The 24,983-nt window shown below is 38.3% G+C and overlaps 1 protein-coding gene and 1 non-coding gene across 13 annotated transcripts in view; one reads left to right on the forward strand and one right to left on the reverse strand.

Annotated features, from left to right (window-relative positions):
- MLLT10 (MLLT10 histone lysine methyltransferase DOT1L cofactor) overlaps positions 1 to 24,983 on the forward strand; it is a 259,317-nt gene that overhangs the window by 35,473 nt on the left and 198,861 nt on the right. The gene's annotated exons all lie outside the window — the stretch shown is intronic.
- LOC121498353 lies at positions 5,046 to 5,111 on the reverse strand. Its single transcript, XR_005989734.1, has one exon. It is a non-coding gene; the product is annotated as a small nucleolar RNA SNORD42 (small nucleolar RNA).

Below are 24,983 nucleotides of genomic sequence, written 5' to 3' on the forward strand. Positions count from 1 at the left end.
ATCTGTGTCTCTGGCTGGCAGTACCAGGTGTCTTAATTATAGTACATGATGATTTTTCAGTCACATGGATGATTCTACTTTATTCTTTCACAAAATTATTTTGGTTATCTGGTTTCTTTGTGTTGGTTTTTAAATATATATTTTATTTTATTTTTTTTTTAAAGATTTTATTTATTCATGACACACACACACACACACACACACACACACACACACACACAGGCAGAGGGAGAAGCAGGTTCCATGCAGGGAGCCTGACGTGGGACTTGATCCTGGGTCTCCAAGATCAGGCCCTGGGCTGAAGGCAGACGCTTAACTGCTAAGCCAACCCAAGCATCCCCCTTTTTGGTAGTTTTTAAAGTACAAATTAAAATTTGAAAATAGTTACAGGGCTAGCATTGGCTGGGTGGGTCATTTGGAAGAGCATATGACTGTTGATCTTGGAGTTGTGAGTTCAAGTTCCATTTTGAGTGTAGAGATTACTAAAAAAAATTAAGTAACTTTGAGAAAAAATTTAGGAGCCTCGGTGTCCATCAAAGGATGAATGAATAAAGAAGATGTGGTTTATATATACAATGGAATATTACTCAGCCATAGAAATGACAAATACCCACCATTTGCTTCCATGTGGATGGACCTGGAGTGTATTATGCTGAGTGAAATAAGTCAGTTGGTGAAGGACAAACATTATATGGTCTCATTCACTTGGGGAATATAAAAAATAGTAAAAGGGAATAAAGGGGAAAGGAGAGAAAATGAGTGAAAATATCAGTGAGGGGGACAAAACATGAGAGACACCTAACTCTGGGAAACGAACAAGGGGGTAGTGGAAAGGGAGGTGGGTGGGTGTTGGCGTGACTGGGTGATGGGCACTGAGGGGGACACTTGGTGGGATGAGCACTGGGTGTTATGTTGTATGTTGGCAAATTGAACTCCAATAAAAAAAATAAAATTCAAAAAAAATTAAAAAAAATTAAAAATAGTTAAAGGCTATGACCAGTTTTGTAATGGGTGAATTGGAGTAAGTTATATTTTTCAAGGAAGGGATTCATCTCATATAAGCTGTCAGTTATGTGTGGAGTTGTTCATCGCATTCCCTTATTACTCTTTTGATGTCTGCGGGATCTGTACTGATATCCCCTCTTTCATTTTTGATAGTGGTGATTTGTCTTCTCTCCTTTTCTTTGTCAGTGTTGCTAGAGGTTTATCAATTTTATTGATCTTTTGAAAGAAACAGCTCCTTGTTTTGTTGACTTTATTTTTTCTATTTTAAATTTCTTTGATTTCTGCTCTTATATTTATTTTTATCTGCTTTCTGCTTGCTTTGAGTTTATTTTGTTCTTTTTTTAGTTTCCCAAGGTGAAGCTTAGATTATTGATTTGGGACTCTTCCACTTTGTGCATTGTTAGAGATTTTCCTCTTATCACTGGTTTAGCTGGGTCCCACAAATTTTATTATGTTTTATTTTCATTTTAATTCAGTTTATTATATTTTTTCATTTTCCTTGCAGCTTCCTCTTTATTATTGTGTCACTTTCTTCTGGCCTGTGTGGTTTCTGATAAGAAATTTGTTCCCAGGGCAGCCCCGGTGGCGCAGCGGTTTAGCGCCGCCTGCAGCCCAGGGCATGATCCTAGGGACCCTGGATCGAGTCCCACATCAGGCTCTCTGTATGATGCCTGCTTTTCCCTCTGCCTGTGTCTCTGCCTCTCTCTCTCTGTCTCTATGAATAAATAAAAAATCTTAAAAAAAAAAAAAAGAAATTTGTTCCCCAATTATTTTTCTTCTATAAATAAAATGTTTTTCTTTTGCTACTTTCAAGATGTTTCCTGTGTTTAGACTTCAGAAGTTGAATTAGGTTGTGTTTAGAGGTAGATGCCTTTAGAATTATCCCTTTGGACATTTGCTTAGCTGCTTCATTCTGTGGTTTTATGGCTTACCAAAATGGTAGTTTTTCTAGCTGTTATTTATTTGAGTACTTTTTCAGTTCCACTTTATTTCTCCTCTTCTTCCTGAGACTCTGATGACATAAATGTTAAGATTATTTGTTATATTCCCAAAGATCTCTGAGAGTCTGTTCATTTTTGTTTTTTCTCCACTCTCTGGTGCTTACATTGAGTAATTTTCATGGTTATATCTTCTAGTTCATGAATTCTTTTACTCTCTTTCCTTAATTCTGCTGTTGAGGTCATGAATTGAGCTCTTTATCTTGAATATCGTACTTTTCAATTCTAAAAATTTCCATTTTTTCTTTATATTTTCAGTTTCTGCTAAGGCTTTTTATATTTCTGTGCTCATGGAATCCTTTTTTTCCCCCCTAAAGATTTATTTATTCATGACACACAGAGAGAGGCAGAGACTTAGGCAGAGGTAGAAGCAGGCTCCTTGCGGGGAGCCTGTTGCCGAACTCAAACTCAATCCTAGAACCCCAGGGTCATGCCCTGAACCCCAAGGCAGATACTCAACCATCGAGCCACCCAAGGGCCCCATCATGGAATCCTTTTTTAAAACAAATTTTATTTTTTATTTTTTATTAAAGTTTTATTTTTATTTTTATTTATTTTTTTTAAATTTTTATTTATTTATGATAGTCACAGAGAGAGAGAGAGAGAGAGAGGCAGAGACATAGGCAGAGGGAGAAGCAGGCTCCATGCACCGGGAGCCCGATGTGGGATTCGATCCCGGGTCTCCAGGATCGCGCCCTGGGCCAAAGGCAAGCGCCGAACCACTGCGCCACCCAGGGATCCCCTAAAAAAAATTTTAACATAGGGCTTGAATTTACAACCCTGCGATGCAGAGTAGCATAATCTACTGACAGAGCCAGTTAGGTGCCCCTCAGAGTCATTTTTATTATGACTGCCATAAAATTTTCATCAGATAATTCTAACGTTGGTCAGATGTTAAAATTATAAATATCTATATGTTGTTGGCACCTATTTTTTATTTTTTTCATTCAGTTTGAGGTCTTCTGGTCTTGTTATGACAAATGATGTTTGACTGAAACATGAACATTTTTTGGAGTACCTAGGTGACTTGGTTAAATGTCTGCCCTTGGCTCAGGTCATGACCAGCATCTTGGGATCGAGCCCTTCATTGGGCTTCCTGCGGGGATCCTGCTCCTCCTTCTCCCCCTGCCTGCTGCTCCTCCCCCTGCTTGTGCTCTTTCTGTCAAATAAATAAAATCTTAAAAAAAAAATATTTTTTTTTGTGTTATGCTCTGGGACTTTGCATCTTACATAAACCTGTTTTAGCTAGGTTTCTCTAACTTGCCTGACAAGAGGAGTTGTGAGTGTCATCTCCTTATGCCAGGTATGAGATGAAGTTCATGTTCCCCATTGGGCCTTTGTTGACACTTGAGGGAGGCTGCTTGTTAATGCTGAACAGTATTGGCAAATTATGACTCTCTACCTGATTTCCACAGTGAATGTGGCCTCACTTACCACTGTGTATTGGTGAAACTCCTAACTCCTTGCTGTACCTTCTGACACCACTCCACGGGATAGGTTTTGTTTCCTTGTTACTGCCAGATGAAAGTAGAAGTCCATCCTACCCTTGTCACCATTGAAGGACATGCTGTTTACCATTTAGTGAGGCTGAAAATTCTGGTTACTTACCTGACCTGTTCTTATACTACCCCAGTGGTAGTCTTGGGAGGACTCAGTCTCACAAGGGTGGTTGTTAAGTTCCCTACTTGACCAATTGTAAGAGTGGGTAGGATTAGTTTTTCTGTGATGTTAAGCTGGGTAGAGTACTATCTAAAAGTTTTCTTTCCTTGCTAATATGATCCCTTCCTGGCTGTTTGTCTAGAGAGACAGAGAGAGAAAGAGACCGGAAGCCTTTTGTTTGAGCTTTTTGGGGAGGGTGGGGGTTCTGTGCTTTTTGGTGCTTCTGCATTGCTGACTTATTCCATTCCAAGAGTGGGATATAGTAGGCAAAAATCTTTGATAGCACTCATGTTATTTTTTTTGTTCTAGTCATTCTTTATGTTTAGTAGTTTTGCAATATGCATAGGATTTTTGTTTTTAAAGTTTTATTTTGGGCAGCGGTGTCAGCGTTTTAGACTGCGGCTCAGGTTGATCCTGGACCCGGATCGAGTCTCGCGTTGGGCTCCCTGCGTGGAGCCTGCTTCTCCCTCTGCTGTGTCCCTGCCTCTCTCTTTCTCTCTCTGTGACTATCATTAAAAAAAAAAAAAATCTTCAAAAAATTTATTTTGACAGAGAGTGAGTGAGCATGCATGCAACAAGCAGGGGAAATCAGCAGAGGGAGTGGAGAAAGCAAATTCTCTGCTGAATGGGGAACGTAATGTGGGGCTTGATCCCAGGACCTTGGGTTGTGACCTGAGCCAAAGGGAGATGCTTAACTGACTGAGCCACCCAGGCACCCCTATTGTGATTTTAATTTGCATTTGCCTAATGGCTAATGATGTTGACCATCTTTTATCTTTTTATGTATTTGCTGTTTATATATCTTTTTAGGTCATATGTCTTATCTTTTGAGCAAATGTCTATTTGTGACTTTTGCCTATTTTCCAATTATTGTGAAAATTAATTAAAAAGAATCTCTACACCCAGCATGAGGCTCAAACTCATGATCAAGAGTTACATGCTCCATTGACTGAACCAGCCAACTGATCCTGAAAATATTTATATTTAGAATTAGCTAGCTGGACTCCGTTTTTGTTTTTGTTTTTTTGTAGGATTTTTTTTTTTTTTTAAATCTTGAGAGAAAAGGAGAGAGAACATAAACGGGGGGGAGAACCTGACTCCTCACTGAGCAGTGATGACATGTACCCCCCCCCCCCCCCATTGTGGGGCTTGATCCCAGGACTCTGAGATCATGACCTAAGCTGAAGGTAGATGTTCAACCAACTGAGCCACCCAGGTGCCCCTGGACTCAGTTTAGATGATTGCAACTTTGTTGGCAACATTCAAAGCATAATAGGAGCAAGGTGAACATAGACTTTTTTCTCCTTGAGGCCTGTTGTGGAGAAGGATGCCTTGTACACCCTGCTGCTCTCACACTGTCTTTCTCTCCTCTGGTTTCTTCTGGCACATCAGTGGTTTCTTTGTTAATGTCGTTCTCATTCAAATATTGATTTTTTTCATCATTTGCTTATTTTCTTATTGTAGAGTTTGACAGCTCTGTATATATTCTATGTGCTCTTTGCCAAGTACATGATTTGCTCTTATTTTATCCCAAATTGGAGCAAAGTTTTTATTTTTGATGAAGTACAATTTATAAATTTATTCTTTTATGGATCATACTTTTGTTGTCAAACTTAATAACCCTGTACCCAATCTTAAATCCCAAAGATTTTTTTCCTGTGTTTTCTTGTTATTTACTTAGTTTTTAAGTGAGCTCTATGCCCAATATGGGGCTTGAACTTGATTGTGAGATTAAGAGTTTCATGTTCTACTGACTTAGCCAGCCAGATGCCCCTCTTTTAAAAATATTATAGTTTTATGTTTTACTTTTAAATCTCTGATTCATTTTGAGTTAATTTTTATATAAAGGGTAAGACTTTTTTTTTTTTTTTTACCTTGTCTCTTTGTGGATTTCCAAACGCTCCAATGCCAACCATTTGTTGAAAAGTCTGTCTTCTTTTTTTTTTTTTGAAAAGTCTGTCTTCCATTGAATTGCTCTTGCACCTTTGTCCAAAATCAGCTGGGCATCTTTGGGTGTATTTCTGGGTTTTCTGTTCTGTTACGTTGATCTTTGCATCTGTGTCTCTGGCTGGCAGTACCAGGTGTCTTAATTATAGTACATGATGATTTTTCAGTCACATGGATGATTCTACTTTATTCTTTCACAAAATTATTTTGGTTATCTGGTTTCTTTGTGTTGGTTTTTAAATATATATTTTATTTTATTTTTTTTTTAAAGATTTTATTTATTCATGACACACACACACACACACACACACACACACACACACACACAGGCAGAGGGAGAAGCAGGTTCCATGCAGGGAGCCTGACGTGGGACTTGATCCTGGGTCTCCAAGATCAGGCCCTGGGCTGAAGGCAGACGCTTAACTGCTAAGCCAACCCAAGCATCCCCCTTTTTGGTAGTTTTTAAAGTACAAATTAAAATTTGAAAATAGTTACAGGGCTAGCATTGGCTGGGTGGGTCATTTGGAAGAGCATATGACTGTTGATCTTGGAGTTGTGAGTTCAAGTTCCATTTTGAGTGTAGAGATTACTAAAAAAAATTAAGTAACTTTGAGAAAAAATTTAGGAGCCTCGGTGTCCATCAAAGGATGAATGAATAAAGAAGATGTGGTTTATATATACAATGGAATATTACTCAGCCATAGAAATGACAAATACCCACCATTTGCTTCCATGTGGATGGACCTGGAGTGTATTATGCTGAGTGAAATAAGTCAGTTGGTGAAGGACAAACATTATATGGTCTCATTCACTTGGGGAATATAAAAAATAGTAAAAGGGAATAAAGGGGAAAGGAGAGAAAATGAGTGAAAATATCAGTGAGGGGGACAAAACATGAGAGACACCTAACTCTGGGAAACGAACAAGGGGGTAGTGGAAAGGGAGGTGGGTGGGTGTTGGCGTGACTGGGTGATGGGCACTGAGGGGGACACTTGGTGGGATGAGCACTGGGTGTTATGTTGTATGTTGGCAAATTGAACTCCAATAAAAAAAATAAATAAAATTCAAAAAAAATTAAAAAAAATTAAAAATAGTTAAAGGCTATGACCAGTTTTGTAATGGGTGAATTGGAGTAAGTTATATTTTTCAAGGAAGGGATTCATCTCATATAAGCTGTCAGTTATGTGTGGAGTTGTTCATCGCATTCCCTTATTACTCTTTTGATGTCTGCGGGATCTGTACTGATATCCCCTCTTTCATTTTTGATAGTGGTGATTTGTCTTCTCTCCTTTTCTTTGTCAGTGTTGCTAGAGGTTTATCAATTTTATTGATCTTTTGAAAGAAACAGCTCCTTGTTTTGTTGACTTTATTTTTTCTATTTTAAATTTCTTTGATTTCTGCTCTTATATTTATTTTTATCTGCTTTCTGCTTGCTTTGAGTTTATTTTGTTCTTTTTTTAGTTTCCCAAGGTGAAGCTTAGATTATTGATTTGGGACTCTTCCACTTTGTGCATTGTTAGAGATTTTCCTCTTATCACTGGTTTAGCTGGGTCCCACAAATTTTATTATGTTTTATTTTCATTTTAATTCAGTTTATTATATTTTTTCATTTTCCTTGCAGCTTCCTCTTTATTATTGTGTCACTTTCTTCTGGCCTGTGTGGTTTCTGATAAGAAATTTGTTCCCAGGGCAGCCCCGGTGGCGCAGCGGTTTAGCGCCGCCTGCAGCCCAGGGCATGATCCTAGGGACCCTGGATCGAGTCCCACATCAGGCTCTCTGTATGATGCCTGCTTTTCCCTCTGCCTGTGTCTCTGCCTCTCTCTCTCTGTCTCTATGAATAAATAAAAAATCTTAAAAAAAAAAAAAAGAAATTTGTTCCCCAATTATTTTTCTTCTATAAATAAAATGTTTTTCTTTTGCTACTTTCAAGATGTTTCCTGTGTTTAGACTTCAGAAGTTGAATTAGGTTGTGTTTAGAGGTAGATGCCTTTAGAATTATCCCTTTGGACATTTGCTTAGCTGCTTCATTCTGTGGTTTTATGGCTTACCAAAATGGTAGTTTTTCTAGCTGTTATTTATTTGAGTACTTTTTCAGTTCCACTTTATTTCTCCTCTTCTTCCTGAGACTCTGATGACATAAATGTTAAGATTATTTGTTATATTCCCAAAGATCTCTGAGAGTCTGTTCATTTTTGTTTTTTCTCCACTCTCTGGTGCTTACATTGAGTAATTTTCATGGTTATATCTTCTAGTTCATGAATTCTTTTACTCTCTTTCCTTAATTCTGCTGTTGAGGTCATGAATTGAGCTCTTTATCTTGAATATCGTACTTTTCAATTCTAAAAATTTCCATTTTTTCTTTATATTTTCAGTTTCTGCTAAGGCTTTTTATATTTCTGTGCTCATGGAATCCTTTTTTTCCCCCCTAAAGATTTATTTATTCATGACACACAGAGAGAGGCAGAGACTTAGGCAGAGGTAGAAGCAGGCTCCTTGCGGGGAGCCTGTTGCCGAACTCAAACTCAATCCTAGAACCCCAGGGTCATGCCCTGAACCCCAAGGCAGATACTCAACCATCGAGCCACCCAAGGGCCCCATCATGGAATCCTTTTTTAAAACAAATTTTATTTTTTATTTTTTATTAAAGTTTTATTTTTATTTTTATTTATTTTTTTTAAATTTTTATTTATTTATGATAGTCACAGAGAGAGAGAGAGAGAGAGAGGCAGAGACATAGGCAGAGGGAGAAGCAGGCTCCATGCACCGGGAGCCCGATGTGGGATTCGATCCCGGGTCTCCAGGATCGCGCCCTGGGCCAAAGGCAAGCGCCGAACCACTGCGCCACCCAGGGATCCCCTAAAAAAAATTTTAACATAGGGCTTGAATTTACAACCCTGCGATGCAGAGTAGCATAATCTACTGACAGAGCCAGTTAGGTGCCCCTCAGAGTCATTTTTATTATGACTGCCATAAAATTTTCATCAGATAATTCTAACGTTGGTCAGATGTTAAAATTATAAATATCTATATGTTGTTGGCACCTATTTTTTATTTTTTTCATTCAGTTTGAGGTCTTCTGGTCTTGTTATGACAAATGATGTTTGACTGAAACATGAACATTTTTTGGAGTACCTAGGTGACTTGGTTAAATGTCTGCCCTTGGCTCAGGTCATGACCAGCATCTTGGGATCGAGCCCTTCATTGGGCTTCCTGCGGGGATCCTGCTCCTCCTTCTCCCCCTGCCTGCTGCTCCTCCCCCTGCTTGTGCTCTTTCTGTCAAATAAATAAAATCTTAAAAAAAAAATATTTTTTTTTGTGTTATGCTCTGGGACTTTGCATCTTACATAAACCTGTTTTAGCTAGGTTTCTCTAACTTGCCTGACAAGAGGAGTTGTGAGTGTCATCTCCTTATGCCAGGTATGAGATGAAGTTCATGTTCCCCATTGGGCCTTTGTTGACACTTGAGGGAGGCTGCTTGTTAATGCTGAACAGTATTGGCAAATTATGACTCTCTACCTGATTTCCACAGTGAATGTGGCCTCACTTACCACTGTGTATTGGTGAAACTCCTAACTCCTTGCTGTACCTTCTGACACCACTCCACGGGATAGGTTTTGTTTCCTTGTTACTGCCAGATGAAAGTAGAAGTCCATCCTACCCTTGTCACCATTGAAGGACATGCTGTTTACCATTTAGTGAGGCTGAAAATTCTGGTTACTTACCTGACCTGTTCTTATACTACCCCAGTGGTAGTCTTGGGAGGACTCAGTCTCACAAGGGTGGTTGTTAAGTTCCCTACTTGACCAATTGTAAGAGTGGGTAGGATTAGTTTTTCTGTGATGTTAAGCTGGGTAGAGTACTATCTAAAAGTTTTCTTTCCTTGCTAATATGATCCCTTCCTGGCTGTTTGTCTAGAGAGACAGAGAGAGAAAGAGACCGGAAGCCTTTTGTTTGAGCTTTTTGGGGAGGGTGGGGGTTCTGTGCTTTTTGGTGCTTCTGCATTGCTGACTTATTCCATTCCAAGAGTGGGATATAGTAGGCAAAAAAAACCTCTTGATAACGTCACTAGCATGTTATTCTTTGGGTCCTGTGGTTTCTAGCTAATTTGCCTTAATATGTTTCGGAATAGGTTTGTTTTATTTAAAATGTCCACAGGTTTTTTGTTTTTTAAAGGTTTTATTTATTGGGACGCCTGGGTGTTTCAGCGTTTGAGATTCTGCCTTTGGCTCAGGTTGCGATCCTGTGTCCCCCGGATCGAGTTCTGCATTGGGCTTTTTGCATGGAGCCTGCTTCTCCCTCTGCCTATGTCTCTCTGCCTCTCTCTCTCTGTGCCTATATGAATAAATAATTAAAATCTTTTTTTAAAGATTTAAAAAACCTTTACATTATTTTTTAAGATTTTATGTATTCATGAGAGACACAGAGAGAAAGGCAGAGACATAAGCAGAGGGAGAGGTAGGCTTCTCGCGGGGAGCGCAATGTGGGACTTGATTCCGGGACCCCAAGATCACAACCTGAGTCAAAGGCAGATGCTCAACGACTGAGCCACCCAGGTGTACCAAGGGTTATTGTATTCTTCCTGATTTTCTGTTTACTGGTTCTCTCAATTGACAGAGGTTTGTTGAAATCTCCAAATACAATTGTGGGTTTTCCCTTTTTTTTGTTGTTGTTATGTTATTATTGCTTCATGTATTTTGAAGGTGTTGAGGATTTATGTATTTTCTTAGTGAGTGAAACCCTTTATGTTTGTAAAATGATCCTCTTTTTTTCCTGATAATTTTGTTGATTTTTACTTTTTACTGTGGTATCATTAACATAAAGCGTTATTATAAATTTCAGGTGTACAGTATAACTCAGCAATTTTATGTATTGCTCAGTGCTTATCAAAATAGGTGTATTTTTGGGATCCCTGGGTGGCGCAGCGGTTTGGCGCCCGCCTTTGGCCCAGGGCGCGATCCTGGAGACCCGGGATCGAATCCCACATCAGGCTCCCAGTGCATGGAGCCTGCTTCTCCCTCTGCCTGTGTCTCTGCCTCTCTCTCTCTCTCTCTCTGTATGACTATCATAAATAAATAAATAAAAGTAAAAAAAAAAAAAAATAGGTGTATTTTTGGGGGTGCCTGAGTGGCTGAGTCAGTTAAGCGTCTTCCTTCAGCTCAGATCATGATCCCAGAGTCCTGGAATTGAGTCCTAAGTCTTCCTCCCTACTCAGTGAGGAATCTACTTCTCCCTCTCTCTGCTCTTGTGCTTTTCATTCCCTCGCTTTCTCTCTCTCCTCAAAATAATAAAATCTTAAAAAAAAAAAGTGTACTTTTAATCCCTTTTACTATTAATCTTACCTGTTTTACCCATCCCCCACCCACTTCCTCTCTGGCAACCACCAGTTTTCTATGTGTCCGTTTTATAGGTCTGTTTCTGCTTTTTGTTCATTTATTTTTTAGGATCCACATGTAAGCAAAATCATATGGCATTTGTCTTTTCCAGTCTGACTTATTTTAGTTAGCATTATACTCACTAGGTTCATTCATGTCACAAATGGAAAGAATCATTTTTCTCTCTCTCTTTTTTTTTTTTTTTGGCTGAGCAATATTCCATTGCACACAAACACACACCCTTTTATACATTCATCTATCCGTGGACACTTGGGTTACCTCCCTATTTGGCTGTGGTAAATAATGCTGCGGTAAACAGATGCATATGTCTTTTTGAATTAGTGTTTTTATTTTATTTAGGTAAATACTCAGAAGTGGAATTAGTGAATTGTATGATACTTCTGTTTCTAATCTTTTTGTTTTGTTTTGTTTCTGATTTTTTGAGAGGCCTTTATACTGTTTTTTTCCACAGCTGCATCAATTTGCATTCCCACAAACAGTGCACGAGGGTGTTTTTTTCCTTCCACATGTTCTACCAACATTTGTTTCTTCTATTTCTGTTTTTAGCTGTTCTGACAGGTGTGAGGTGATACCTCATTGTGGTTTTGATTTCTATTTCCCTGATAATGAATGATGGTGAGCATCTTTTCATGTGTCTGTCGACCATCTATCTGTGTGTATCTATTCAGGGCTTCTGCCCACTTTTTAATCAGACTTTTTTGGTGTTGAGTTGTATAAGTTCTTTATATATTTTGGATATTAGCCCCTTATCAAGACATATAATTTACAAATATTTTCTTACACTTCTTGGGTTGCCTTTTCATTTTGTTGAAGATTTCTTTAGCTATGCAAAGCTTTTTTTTTTTTCTTTGATGTAGTCCCAAAGTTTATTTTTGCTTTTATTTTATATGGTTTTATTTGCCTGAGGAGACATATTTATGTTTCTATGGCTGATGTCAAAGATATTAACTACCAATGTTTTCTTCTAGGAGTTTTTGGTTTCATGTCTCACATTTAGGTCTTTAATCTATTTTGAGGGTTTTTTTTTTTTTGTATAACTGAGAAAATGGTCCAGTTTTGTTGTTGTTTTTTATTTTGCATGTAATTATCCAGTTTTCCCAGCACCGTTTGTTGAAGAGACTGTCTTTTCCCCATTATATGTTCTTGCTTCTTTTGTCATAGATTAATTGACTATAAAAGCATAGGGTTATTTCTGAGCTCTCTATTTTGTTCCACTGATATGTGTTTTTATGCCACTACTATACTGTTCTTTTTTTTTTTTAAGATTTTATTTATTTATGAGAGAGAGAGAGGCAGAGACACAGGCAGAGGGAGAAGCAGGCTCCACCAAGGGAGCCTGATGCGGGACTCGATCTCGGATCTCCAGAATCACGCCCTGGGCTGAAGGCGGTGCTAAACCGCTCAGCCACCTGGGCTGCCCCTAGTATACTGTTTTGATTATATACTATTGTAAGTATATCTTGAAATCTGATAGTATGATACACCAACTTTGGTCTTCTTTTTTAAGATTGGCCATTTGGAGTCTTTTCTGGTTTCATAGTCTAGTTCTGTAAACAATGGTATTTTGTTAGAGATTGTAGCTTGCTTTGGGTAGTATGGGTATTTTAACAGTATTGGTTCTTCCATTTCTTTCTTTTAAAAAAAAAAAGATTATTTATTCATGAGTGAGACAGAGAGAGAGAGGGGGCAGAGACACAGGCAGAAGAAGAAGCAGGCTCCATGCAGGGAGCCCCATGCGGGACTTGATCACGGGACTCTGGGATCATGACCTGAGCCAAAGGCAGGTGCTCAACCTCTGAGACATCCAGGCATCCCGGTTCTTCCATTTCTTGAGCATGGACTATCTTTCCTTTTTTTTAATTTATGTTTTCAAGGTTTTGTTTTTTTTTTTTTTTAAAGATTGTATTTATTTATTTATGAGAGACACAGAAAGAGAGAGAGAGAGAGAGAGAGAGAGAGAGAGAGAGGCGCAGAGACACAGGCAGAGGGAGAAGCGCCGGGAGCCCGACGTGGGACTCTGTCCCAGGTCTCCAGGATCAGGCCCTGGGCTGAAGGCGGTGCTAAACCTCTGAGCCACCCGGGCTGCCCTGTTTTCAAGGTTTTTAGTCAGTGATTTATAGCTTTCAGAGTACAGGTCTTTCACCTCCTTAAGTTTATTCCTAGGTATTTTTGGTGTAATTGTAAATGGGATTATTTTTAAAATTTCTGTTTCTGCTACTTTATTATTAATGTATAGAAATGCAACAGAGTTCTATAAATTTTTTATCTTCTGACTTTACTGAATTTGTTTATCAATTCAGACAGTTTTTTGGTAGAGCCTTTAGAATTTTCTATGTATAGGATCATGTCATCTACAAATAGTGACACTTTTACTTCTTCCTTACCAATTTGGATGCTTTTTATTTATTTCCTTATTATTTTTTAAACATTTAATTTATTTGAGAGTGAATGAGAGGGAGAGCAAGCAAGGGGAGGAGCTGAGCAGGGAGCCTGATTCCACACTGGATCCCAGCACTTCAGGATCATGATCTGAGCTAAAGGCAGCCACTTAACCGACTGAGCTTCCTAAGTGCCCTGAAGATGCTTTTTATTTCTTTTTGTTATCTCATTGCTATAGCTAGGAGTTTAGGTACTATGTTAAATAAAAGTGGTTACAGTGAGCATCCTTGTCTCAGTCCCTGATCTTATAGGAAAAACTCTCAGTAGTTCACCACCATGGACTATGATGTCAGCTGTGGGTTTTTCATGATCTTCATTTGCTGAGATATATTCCCTTAACAACTACTTTGTTGAGGGGATTTTATCATGAATGGATGTTCTACTTTTTCCAATACTTTTTCTGCATTTATTGAGATGATCATGTTTTTTATCCTTTCTCCTGTTTATATGATATATCAGGTTGATTTATTAGCAAATACTGAATTACACTTGCATCCCAGGAATAAATCTCACTTGGTTGTGGTGAATGCTTCTTTTTAATATATTGTTGGGTTTAGTTTACTAATATTTTGTTGAGGATTTTTGCTTCTATATACATTAGAGATACTGGGTTGTCCTCTTTTCTGGTAGTCTTTATCTGGTTTTATTATAAAATGCTGGCTTCTTAGAATTTTCCTTCCACTTTTTTTTTTTTGTAGTTTTGTAATAGTTTTAGAAGAATACATATCAAACTCTTTAAATGTTAGATAGAATTCACCTGCATTAAATCCTTTTATCTTTATGAAATGACCCTCTTTTTCCTTTCTTTTTCTTTTCTTTTCTCCTTTTTTAATTGGAGAGGGAGAGTGCACAGGAGCAGGGAGAGAGGCAGAGAGGTAGAAGCAGACTCTCCACTGAGCAGGGAGCCAGTGCATGGCTCAATTCTAGGACTCCTGGGGTCATGACCTGAGCTGAAGGCTGACACTTATCTGACTGAGCCACCCAGGAACCCTCATCTTCTTTTTTACTTTACTTTCTTTTTTTTTTTTAAGATTTTAAAAAAATTTATTCATGAGAGACACAGAGAGAGGCAGAGACGTAGGCAGAGGGAGACGCAGGCGCCCTCCCGGGAACCTGATGTGGGACTTGATCCTGGATCATGGGATCAGCCCTGAGCCAAAAGACACTTAACTGCTGAGGCACCCAGGCATCCCTTCTTTTTTTCTTGGTAATATTTATTTTTAAATTTACTTTATGTGATATTCATAAAACAGTTTTAACTTTCTTTTGATTCTCCTTGATATAATAATGACCTTTTTTTCCTGGATGCTTTCTTAGAGATTTTTTTCTTTATCTATGATTTTTGGCAATTTAATCATATATCTTCGTTTACATTTCTTTTATTGTCTTTATTGACACAGTCAACATTTCTTTTTTCTTTTTTTTTTTTTTTAATTTTTATTTATTTATGATAGTCACATAGAGATAGAGAGAGAGACAGAGACACAGGCAGAGGGAGAAGCAGGCTCCATGCACCGGGAGCCCGACGTGGGACTCGATCCCGGGTCTCCAGGATCGCGCCCTGGGCCAAAGGCAGGCGCCAAACCGCTGCGCCACCCAGAGATCCCCAGTCAACATTTCTTAATATTTTTGTTGCTCGGTGTTCATTTACAGAGTTGCTTCATTCTATTGTGTTTATAATATTAAATATGGTGAATTGTTGACATTTTCTGATTGTTTTTTTACTGCAATATCTCCTCTTTTAGTGGCTCAAATACAAGTATATTTGGCCTTTTGATTTTTTTTTTAATTTTTATTTATTTATGATAGTCACAGAGAGAGAGAGAGAGAGGCAGAGACACAGGCAGAGGGAGAAGCAGGCTCCATGCACCGGGAGCTCGATGTGGGATTCGATCCCGGGTCTCCAGGATCGTGCCCTGGGCCAAAGGCAGGCGCCGAACCGCTGCACCACCCAGGGATCCCCATATTTGGCCTTTTGAAGTTATCTTAAAGCTAACTTATACTCTATTGGTTTTTTTTTTTTTTAGTAAATTGTATGTTCAGCTAGGGGTTTAAATTCATGACCCTAAGGTAGAGTTTCATGCTCTATTAACTAGCCCCACACTCTTCATTTTTTTTTTTTAAGATTTTATTCATTTATTCATCACACACACACACACACACACACACACACACACAGAGGCAGAGACACAGGCAGAGGGAGAAGCAGGCTCCATGCAGAGAGCCTGACGTGTGGGACTCCATCCCGGGTCTCCAGGATCAGGACCTGGGCTGAAGGTGGTGCTATAAACCGCTGAGCCACCTGGGCTGCCCACACTCATTTTTTTTTTTTTCCACTCTTCATTTTTTAAAGTAGTTTTTCTATTTGTTTCATTTTAGTTAGTAGCTCTTCATTTGACTTCTTGTGTTGTAAATCTCATAGTATGTTTTTCATCTTTGTAGTTTTCATTTCTAGGGATCCCTGGGTGGCGCAGTGGTTTGGCGCTTGCCTTTGGCCCAGGGCGCGATCCTGGAGACCCAGGATCGTATCCCGCATCGGGCTCCCGGTGCATGGAGCCTGCTTCTCCCTCTGCCTGTGTCTCTGCCTCTCTCTCTCTCTCTGTGTGACTATCATAAATAAATAAAAATTTAAAAAAAAAAAAAAAAAAAAAAACCATGTAGTTTTCATTTCTAGAAGTTTAAAGTTTTAAAAATTTTTATTCATATTTCTGCTTAACATGTTTAATGTTTTTTTCTAGCTTTTTGAACATATGGAATGTATTCACTGTAGTTATTTTATAGAACTTGTGCATCAATTCTGTTATCTGTTATGTCAAGATTGATTTGAACAACTGGTTTTTGTTTCATTATTGGGTGTAATTTGTTGCTTTTGTGTTTGTCTTTTATACTTTTGATTTTTAGTCATTGTGAATTTTATCTTGTTACTTCTTCATTTTAGTATGCCTAAAAATACTATTGTACTTTGTTCTGTGACATGGTTAAGTTATTAGAAAAGTTTTTCCCTTTTGGATCTTGCTTTTATGTTTTGTTTGGATAGACCAGAGCTCTGTTTAGTCCAGGGTTACCTTTTCCCTCTTTCTGAGGCATAATCTTTCTTAGTATTCTGATGTGGAATTAATTATTAGTTTTTTTTTATTCTGGCTTTTGGGAACAAGCATTATTTGCGTCTTTGTGGGAGTTCTGGTTCTGTTATCTCTGAATCATCTGGTGGTTCTCTCCCTGACATTGAATAGTTAGTCCTCTCACCTGCATGTGCTGATTACTGCTTACTCAACAGTTTCTAGGATAAGCCTGTGTAGATATTTTCATTTTTCTCTCTCTCTTCACCTCTTCTCAGTGTTGGTCTCCCTTGTGACCTGTAGCTACCCTGGCTTCCTTGGACTCCCAGCTCCATTTCTTCAGTTTGAGGAGACCACATGCTCTGCCTGGGTTGCTTTTCCCTGTTCCATGGCCTGGAAACTCTGAAGGCAATAAGTGGGGCAAATGTATGGCCTCTGTAGTTTCTTTCTTGTTTCCCAGGATTACTGTCTTTCATTACTTGGCAAAATCTTCAGGTCTATTGTTCATACATTTTGTTAGGTTTTTATTATTTCAATTTTTTTTTAAATTTATTTATTTTACTTATGATAGTCACAGAGAGAGATAGAGAGGCAGAGACATAGGCAGAGGGAGAAGCAGGCTCCATGCACCGGGAGCCCGACGTGGGATTCGATCCTGGGTCTCCAGGATCACGCCCTGGGCCAAAGCCAAACCGCTGCGCCACCCAGGGATCCCAGGTTTTTATTATTTCATGCAGAAGGCTGAATTTGGTCCCTTTTCCCCGATCTTGAGTATCATAAGTGATATTATTGTGCTTTTTATTATTATTATTGCTTTTTATTTTCATTATGACTAGTGATATTGAGCACATTTTAATTTGCTTATTGACCATTCATGTGTTTTCTTTTGTGGAGAGTTTGCTCAAGCCTTTCACCCTTTTCCTTCTTTCTTTTTTTTTTTTTATCATTGTCTTTTTTTTTTTTTTCTTTAATTGCAAAAGGTTCTTACGTGTTCTGGATACTAGTCCTTTGTTAGACAAATGTTTTTGGTAAGTTGTTTCTTGAAGGTTGTAGTTTTTTACTTAACTGCTTTTGATGAGCAGAGGTATTTGTGTCTAAAGAAGTCTAATTTGATTGAAAAAAAAAGTATTTTGTCAGTTTTTTTTGGTCTTTGTTGCCTATTATGTGTAAGCTAAGATACTTTTGTCTAACCCTGAAATCATGAAGGTAATTTCTTTTGTTTTTTTTTCTAAAACTTTGATTTTGCTAATTTATATTTAGGTCTCTAATGCATCTCAAATTAAGTTTTGTAAGTGTGTTTTTTGTTTTTGTTTTTATTTTTTATTTATTTTTTTGCATCTGGATAACCAGTTGTTTCTGTATCTTTGTTGAAAAGAGTCTCCATTCCTCACTGGCTTGCTTTGGTGAAATAGCACCAAGCTGCCTAAGTGAGCTCTATTTTAGGAATATTCATTCTGTTCCATTGATCTATTTGTCTATCCTTTCTAGCTTTTCTATTGCTTCAAAAAGGCTCATTGGATTCTGATTACCTTTGGCTTTCAATCCATAGATCAGTTTGAGGATAATTGACATGTTAACAGTGTTGAGTCTTCCTTTCCATTATCATGCTATATCTCCGTTTACTTAGATCATCCTTGTTTCCTCAACAATATTTTGTAGTTTTCAGTCTTTGGTCTTGCAAATCTTTTGTTTAAAAAAAATGATTTTTTAGATTTTTCCTATTACAATGTTACCGTAAGTGGTATTTTAAACAATTCAGTTTCCTAATTATTTGTTCTTAGTATATGAAAACAGAATTGACTTCTGCATATTCACTTCTGTCTTACAACCTTATGTAACTCATTAATTCTATGAGTATTTTTGGTAGATAAATCAGATTTTTTGTAGGAGATGATCATATTATAACTTTTACCTTTTTCTAATTTGCATTCTTTTTATTTTCTTCTCTTATTGCGTGTACTTAAATCCTGTTTCCATTCAGATTCATACCATTAATTATAATGTCAGCTGTAGGCTTTTTATTAATGACTTTTATTAGGCTGTTTAAAAATACAGGTTTTATTATCTAAGTATGGCAGCAAGGCTGACAGAATAGCAGAGGACTTCCATTAGAAATTATCAATTATGAAAATAAAGGCAAGATCCTTTATTTTGGTTTCCATGGAAAGGAATAGTCAAAGAATAGGAATCAGGTTTAGGATTATCTAGTTTGAGTAATTTGAGAGGGTTTGGGGTTTAGGGGCTGGCTGTCCATAGTTGTCTGGTACCTTTCCCTTGGGTGATGAGGGTAGGGGAATATTGTGGCCAGAGTATAAAATAAAGATGTTTGGGGCTATGGGCTCTGGATTGGTTGGTTTGCATATGAAATCTAGCTGGAGCATTGTTAACTATCTCAAGGAATTAGCTCTGAGAAGGGCAGTCCCTCCAGAGTCACCAAGGCCCAAAGTATCAAAAATACAGAATGAAAAGATATGATTAATAAACAGGTTGTGTAAGAGTCTATTGCTAGTTTTCTGACAGTTTATAGCATAAATGGGTATTGAGTTTTGTGTAATGTTTTTTTCCACATCTATAGAGATGATTTTTTTTTTTTTTAAGTTTTATTTATTCATTCATGACAGACATGGAGAGAGAAAGAGGCAGATTCACAGGCAGAGGGAGAAAGAAGTAGGCTCCAGGCAGGGAGCCCGACGCGGGACTTGATCCTGGGTCTCCAGGATCACACCCTGGGCTGAAGGCAGTGCTAAACCGCTGAGCGACCCTGGCTGCCCTATAGAGATGATTATATATTACTATAAAATTAATATGGTGAATTTCAGGGACACCTGGGTGGCTCAGCGATTAAGCATCTGCCTTTGGCTCAGGGTGTGATCCTAGAGTCCCAGGACAGAGTCCCACATTGGGCGCCCTGCAAGGAGCCTGCTTCTCCCTCTGCCTGTGTCTCTGCCTTTCTCTCTCTCTCTCTCTCTGTGTTTCTCATGAATAAATAAATAAAATCTTTGGAAAAAAAATATGGTGAATTTCATTGTTTTATTTTCAGATGTTTTATCAGTCTTGTATTCTTGGGATAAATTTTGCTTGGTTATTGTGTATTATCCTTTTTTATATTTCTGTATTGAAATTGCTAATACTTTGTAAATATTTTTACATCTATGTACATAAGGGATGTTAGTCTGTAATTTTTTTGTATTTTCTGTTCAGGATTTGGTATTAATATTATTAGGCATATTTATTAGTATTATCCATGCTGAGCTTAGGAAATAACTTCAGGATGGTTTTCTGTATTCTGGAAGTGTTTTTGTTAAGTTGATGCTGTTTTTTTCCTTGATATATATATTTTTAAAGACTTTATAGGCTCATGAGAGACACACAGAGAGAGGCAGAGACACAGGCAGAGAGAGAAGCAGGCTCTGTGCAGGGAGCCCAATGCAGGACTTGATTCCAGGACTCCAAGATCCTGCCCTGGGATGGAGGCAGGTGCTCAACCACTGAGCATCCAGGCATCCCTCTTCGGTGATGTTTGAAGGAATATACTAGTGTAAAAGTTTGAGCCAGAGTTTTATTTTGGGAACAGGTTTTAAGGATGAATTCAATTTAAAGGCCTCTTCAGATTTTTGTTTCATCTCGTCAGTTTTTGTTGTGTTTTTCCAGTAATTTTTCCATTCCACCTAAGTTGTTAAATTCATTAACATGAAGTTGATAGTCTTGTCCTTTTACTATCTGTGGGTTTTGTAGTGATAATTCCTTCTTTTTTCTTCATACTGGTAATTTATGTTTAAATCCATTGAGCTTGAAGTTTATCAATTTTGTTATCTTTCCCAAGGGCCAGCTTTGACTTGTATCTAAGAAATCGTTGTTCACCCCTAGGTCATGAAGATTTATTCCTGTTTCTTTCGAAGAGTTTTATACAGTTAGCTCTTACATTTAAGTATATGATCCATTTTGAGTTACTTTTATGTATGATATGAATAAGGAGTCCAACTTAATATTTTTTGTTTGTAGATTAGAATTGTTAATATATCAGCTTTATAAAGCTGTTTGTATTAGTTTTTTTAAATCTTTTTATTTTTTTATTTTATTTTTTTAATTTTTATTTATGATAGTCACACACACAGAGAGAGGCAGAGACATAGGCAGAGGGAGAAGCAGGCTCCATGCACCGGGAGCCCGACGTGGGATTCGATCCCCGGTCTCCAGGATCCTGCCCTGGGCCAAAGGCAGGCGCTAAACTGCGGCGCCACCCAGGGATCCCTTGTATTAGTTTCTTAGCATTCCACTAGTAACTTCAATATATTTCCTTTTCGTTGTGTATTTATATAGTGTACCACTTACGGTTAATATTGTATTACAAAAAAAATATTGTACTACATTTTACATCTGTAGAAATCTTGCAGTCGTAGAGATTCTTTGACATAAGCTCTGTCTGCTCAGTTATGTTATTGCCATGTGTATTAGATCTATGTTACAGACCCCAGAAAACAATATTACAACTTTTGTTTTCAGTAATCATATGTATTTTTAAGAATTTAAGAATTAAATTTTTATATTTTCTAGATATTTAACATTTGTGGTCCTCTTTTTTTTGCTTCCTAAAGATTTGCATTCTCATTTAGTTCCATCTCCCTTCATTTTGAAGAATTTCTGTTAGCCTTTGTTGTAGTCCATGCCTCCTGCTAATGAATTTTGTTTGCTGCCTTTTATGTGAAAATACCTGTTTCAGCTTCATTTTTGAAGGGTATATTAGTTGGATAGAAAATTCTGCGTTGAACTACAGTTGTTTTTTTTTTGAAGCTTCTTTTATTTTCTTTTGACTTCCATAGTTTAATGATGAGAAATCAGCCATTTATTTATTTATTTATTTTTTTAAATTTTTATTTATTTATGATAGTCACAGAGAGAGAGAGAGAGGCGCGGAGACACAGGCAGAGGGAGAAGCAGGCTCCATGCACCGGGAGCCTGATGTGGGATTCGATCCCGGGTCTCCAGGATCGCGCCCTGGGCCAAAGGCAGGCGCCAAACCGCTGCGCCACCCAGGGATCCCGAAATCAGCCATTTATTTAGTAACTGTTCCCCTTTATTTGCTGTGCCATTTTTCTCTTGGCTCCTTGATGACATTCTCCTTTGCTTTTTAGCAAGTAGTTGGGGTTCTTTTTTTTTTTAAGTAGTTGGGGTTCTTGAGGCCCACTGAGCTTTTTGAATTTATAAAGTTCTCTTTCTTCATTTTTTTTTTAATTTTTATTTATTTATGATAGTCACAGAGAGAGAGAGAGAGAGAGAGAGGCAGAGACACAGGCGGAGGGAGAAGCAGGCTCCATGCACCGGGAGCCTGATGTGGGATTCGATCCCGGGTCTCCAGGATTGCGCCCTGGGCCAAAGGCAGGCGCCAAACCACTGCGCCACCCAGGGATCCCAGTTCTCTTTCTTCAAATCAAAATTTTATTCCCTGTTTTTCAAAACTTACATTTTGCTGTATTCTCATATTCCATATTCTCTTCCTTCTCACCCCTTTTCCTCCTCCCTTTTCAGACCATCAATTATACATGTTAGATTTCTCACAAGTTTTTTTTTTTTTTATTAAGATTTTATTTATTTATTTAAGAGAGAGAGGAAACATACAAGTGCTGGGGAGGCGCAGAGGGCGAGGGAGAAGCAATCTCCCTGCTGAGCAGGGAGCCCTACATGGGGATTGATCCCAGGACCCTGGGATCATGGCCTGAACTGATGCTTAGCCATCTGTCCACCCAGGCACCCCTTTTTATTTTATTCTATTTATTACATAATTGGATTTGGATTATTTGTTCTTTGGATGTTGAGTTTGTTATAAATTTTTTTTTTTATTTTTATTTATTTATGATAGTCACAGAGAGATAGAGAGAGAGGCAGAGACACAGGCAGAGGGAGAAGCAGGCTCCATGCACCGGGAGCCCGACGTGGGATTCGATCCCGGGTCTCCAGGATCGCGCCCTGGGCCAAAGGCAGGCGCCAAACCGCTACGCCACCCAGGGATCCCTGGATGTTGAGTTTGTTTTTTTTTTTTTTTTTTTTTTTTTTTTTTAAATTTTTATTTATTTTATTTTATTTTATTTTTTTTTAATTTTTTATTTATTTATGATAGTCACAGAGAGAGAGAGAGAGAGAGGCAGAGACACAGGCGGAGGGAGAAGCAGGCTCCATGCACCGGGAGCCCGATGTGGGATTCGATCCCGGGTCTCCAGGATCGCGCCCTGGGCCAAAGGCAGGCGCCAAACCGCTGCGCCACCCAGGGATCCCTGGATGTTGAGTTTGATAAGTTCTTTATAGATTTTGGATACTAGCTCTTTAAGTGATATGTCATTTGCAAATACCTTCTCCTATTCTGTAGGTTGTCTTTTGGTTTTGTGGACTGTTTCCTTTGCTGTGCAAATGCCTTTTTATCTTGATGAAGTCACAATAGTTCCATTTTTGCCTTTGTTTCCCTTGCTTTTGGAGACCTGTCTAATAAAAGTTGCTGCAGCCAGGGTCACAAAGGTTGTTGCCTATATTCTTTTCTAGGATTTTGGTGGTTCCTGTCTCACATTTTAGGTCTTTCATCCATTTTGAGTCTATTTTTGTTTACGGTGTGAGGAAATGGTCCAGTTTCATTCTTCTGTATGTGGCTGTCCAATTTTCCCAACACCATTTCTTGAAGAGACTGTCTTTTTTCCATTGGATCTTCTTTCCTGCTTTGTTGAAGATTAGTTGGCCATAGAATTGAGGGTCCATTTCTGGGCCCTCTGGTCCAGTGAATCCATGTATCTGTTTTTGTGTCAGTACCATACTGTCTTGATGCTTACAACTTTGTAATAGAGCTTGAAGTCTGGAATTGTGATGCCACAACTTTTGGCTTTCTTTCATTTCTTTTTTTTTTTTTTAAAGATTTTATTTATTCATGAGAGACCGATAGAGAGAGGCAGGCAGAGACATAGGCAGAGGGAGAAGCAGGCTCCATGCAGGGAGCCTGATGTGGGACTCTATCCCGGGACTGTGGGATCATGCCCTGAGCTGAAGGCAGATGCTCAACCGCTGAGCCACCCAGGTGTGTCCCTTTGGTTTTCTTTTTCAACATTCCTTTGGCTTTTTGAGGCCTTTTCTAGTTCTATACAAATTTAAGGATTCTTGGTTCCAGCTCTTTGAAATAAATTGATGGCATTTTGATAGGGATTGCTTTCAATGTATAGATTGCTCTAAGTAACAGACATTTTAACAATATTTGTTCTTCTAATCTATGAGCATAGCACATTTTTCTATTTCTTTATGTCTTCCTCAATTTTTCATGAGTGTTCTCCTATAGTATTCTGAATACAGATCCTTTTCTGCTTTGGTTGGGATAATTGTTAGGTATCTTATGGTTTTAGGTGCAACTGCAAATGGGATTGACTCCTTAATTTCTCTCTCTCTCTCTTTTGTTTTAAGATTTTATTTATTTGAGAGACACATGGGTGACTCAGTGGTTGAGCATCTGATTTTTGCTCAGGTTGTAATCCCGAGGTCCTGGGATTGAATTCTGTATCTGGCTCCCTGCAGGGAGCCTGCTGTCTGTCTCTGCCTCTCTTTCTGTATCTCTCATGAATAAATAAGAGATAAATTTTTTTTAAGAAAATGATTTTATTTATTAGAGAGCATGAAAGAGAGATCACAGGCAGGGGTAGAGGGAGACAAAGACTTGTCGCTAATCAGGGAGCCCAGTGCGGCACTTGATCCTAGGACCTGAGCCAAAGGTGGACAGCTAATTGATTGAGCCACCCAGGTGCCCTTGATTTTTCTTTCTTCTATCTCATTGTTAGTGTATAAAAATGCAACTGATTTCTGCGCATTAATTTGATTTCCTGATATACTTTGGTGAATTTCTGTATGAGTTCTAGCAATTTGGGGGTGGATTCTTTTGGGTTTTCCATGTAGTTTATCATGTCATCTACAAAGAGTAAGACTTTGACTTCTTTGCCGAATCAGATGGCTTTTATTTCTTTTTGTTGCCTGATTGCTGAGGCTAGAACTAGCACTACGTTGTGGACATCCCTCCATGTTCTTCACTTTAGGGGAAAAGCTCTCAGTTTTTCCCCCATTGAAAATGATATTCCCTGTGTTCCCTGTGGGCTTTTTGTCAATGGCTTTTATGATATGGAGCAATGTTCCCTGTATCTCCCCACACTGTGAAGAGTTTTAGTCAAGAAAGGATGCTGTCCTTTGTCAGGATATGGCTCTTGTCCTTTATTTTTTTTTATTTTTTATTAGTGTAGTGTATCATATTGTTTGATTTGCAGATGTTGAACCACCCTTGCAGCCCAGGAATAAATCCCACTTGGTCGTGGTGAATAATCCTTTTAATGTACTGTTGGATTCCATTAGCTAGTATTTTGGTGAGAATATTTGCATTCATGTTCATCAGTGATACTGGTCTGTAATTCTCTTTTTTGGTGAGGTCTTTTTCTGCTTTTGGGATCAAGGTAATGCTGGCCTCATAGAAA

This window comes from Vulpes lagopus, chromosome 8 (genome assembly GCF_018345385.1).
Source record: "Vulpes lagopus strain Blue_001 chromosome 8, ASM1834538v1, whole genome shotgun sequence".
In the NCBI taxonomy this organism is placed as follows: domain Eukaryota; kingdom Metazoa; phylum Chordata; class Mammalia; order Carnivora; family Canidae; genus Vulpes; species Vulpes lagopus.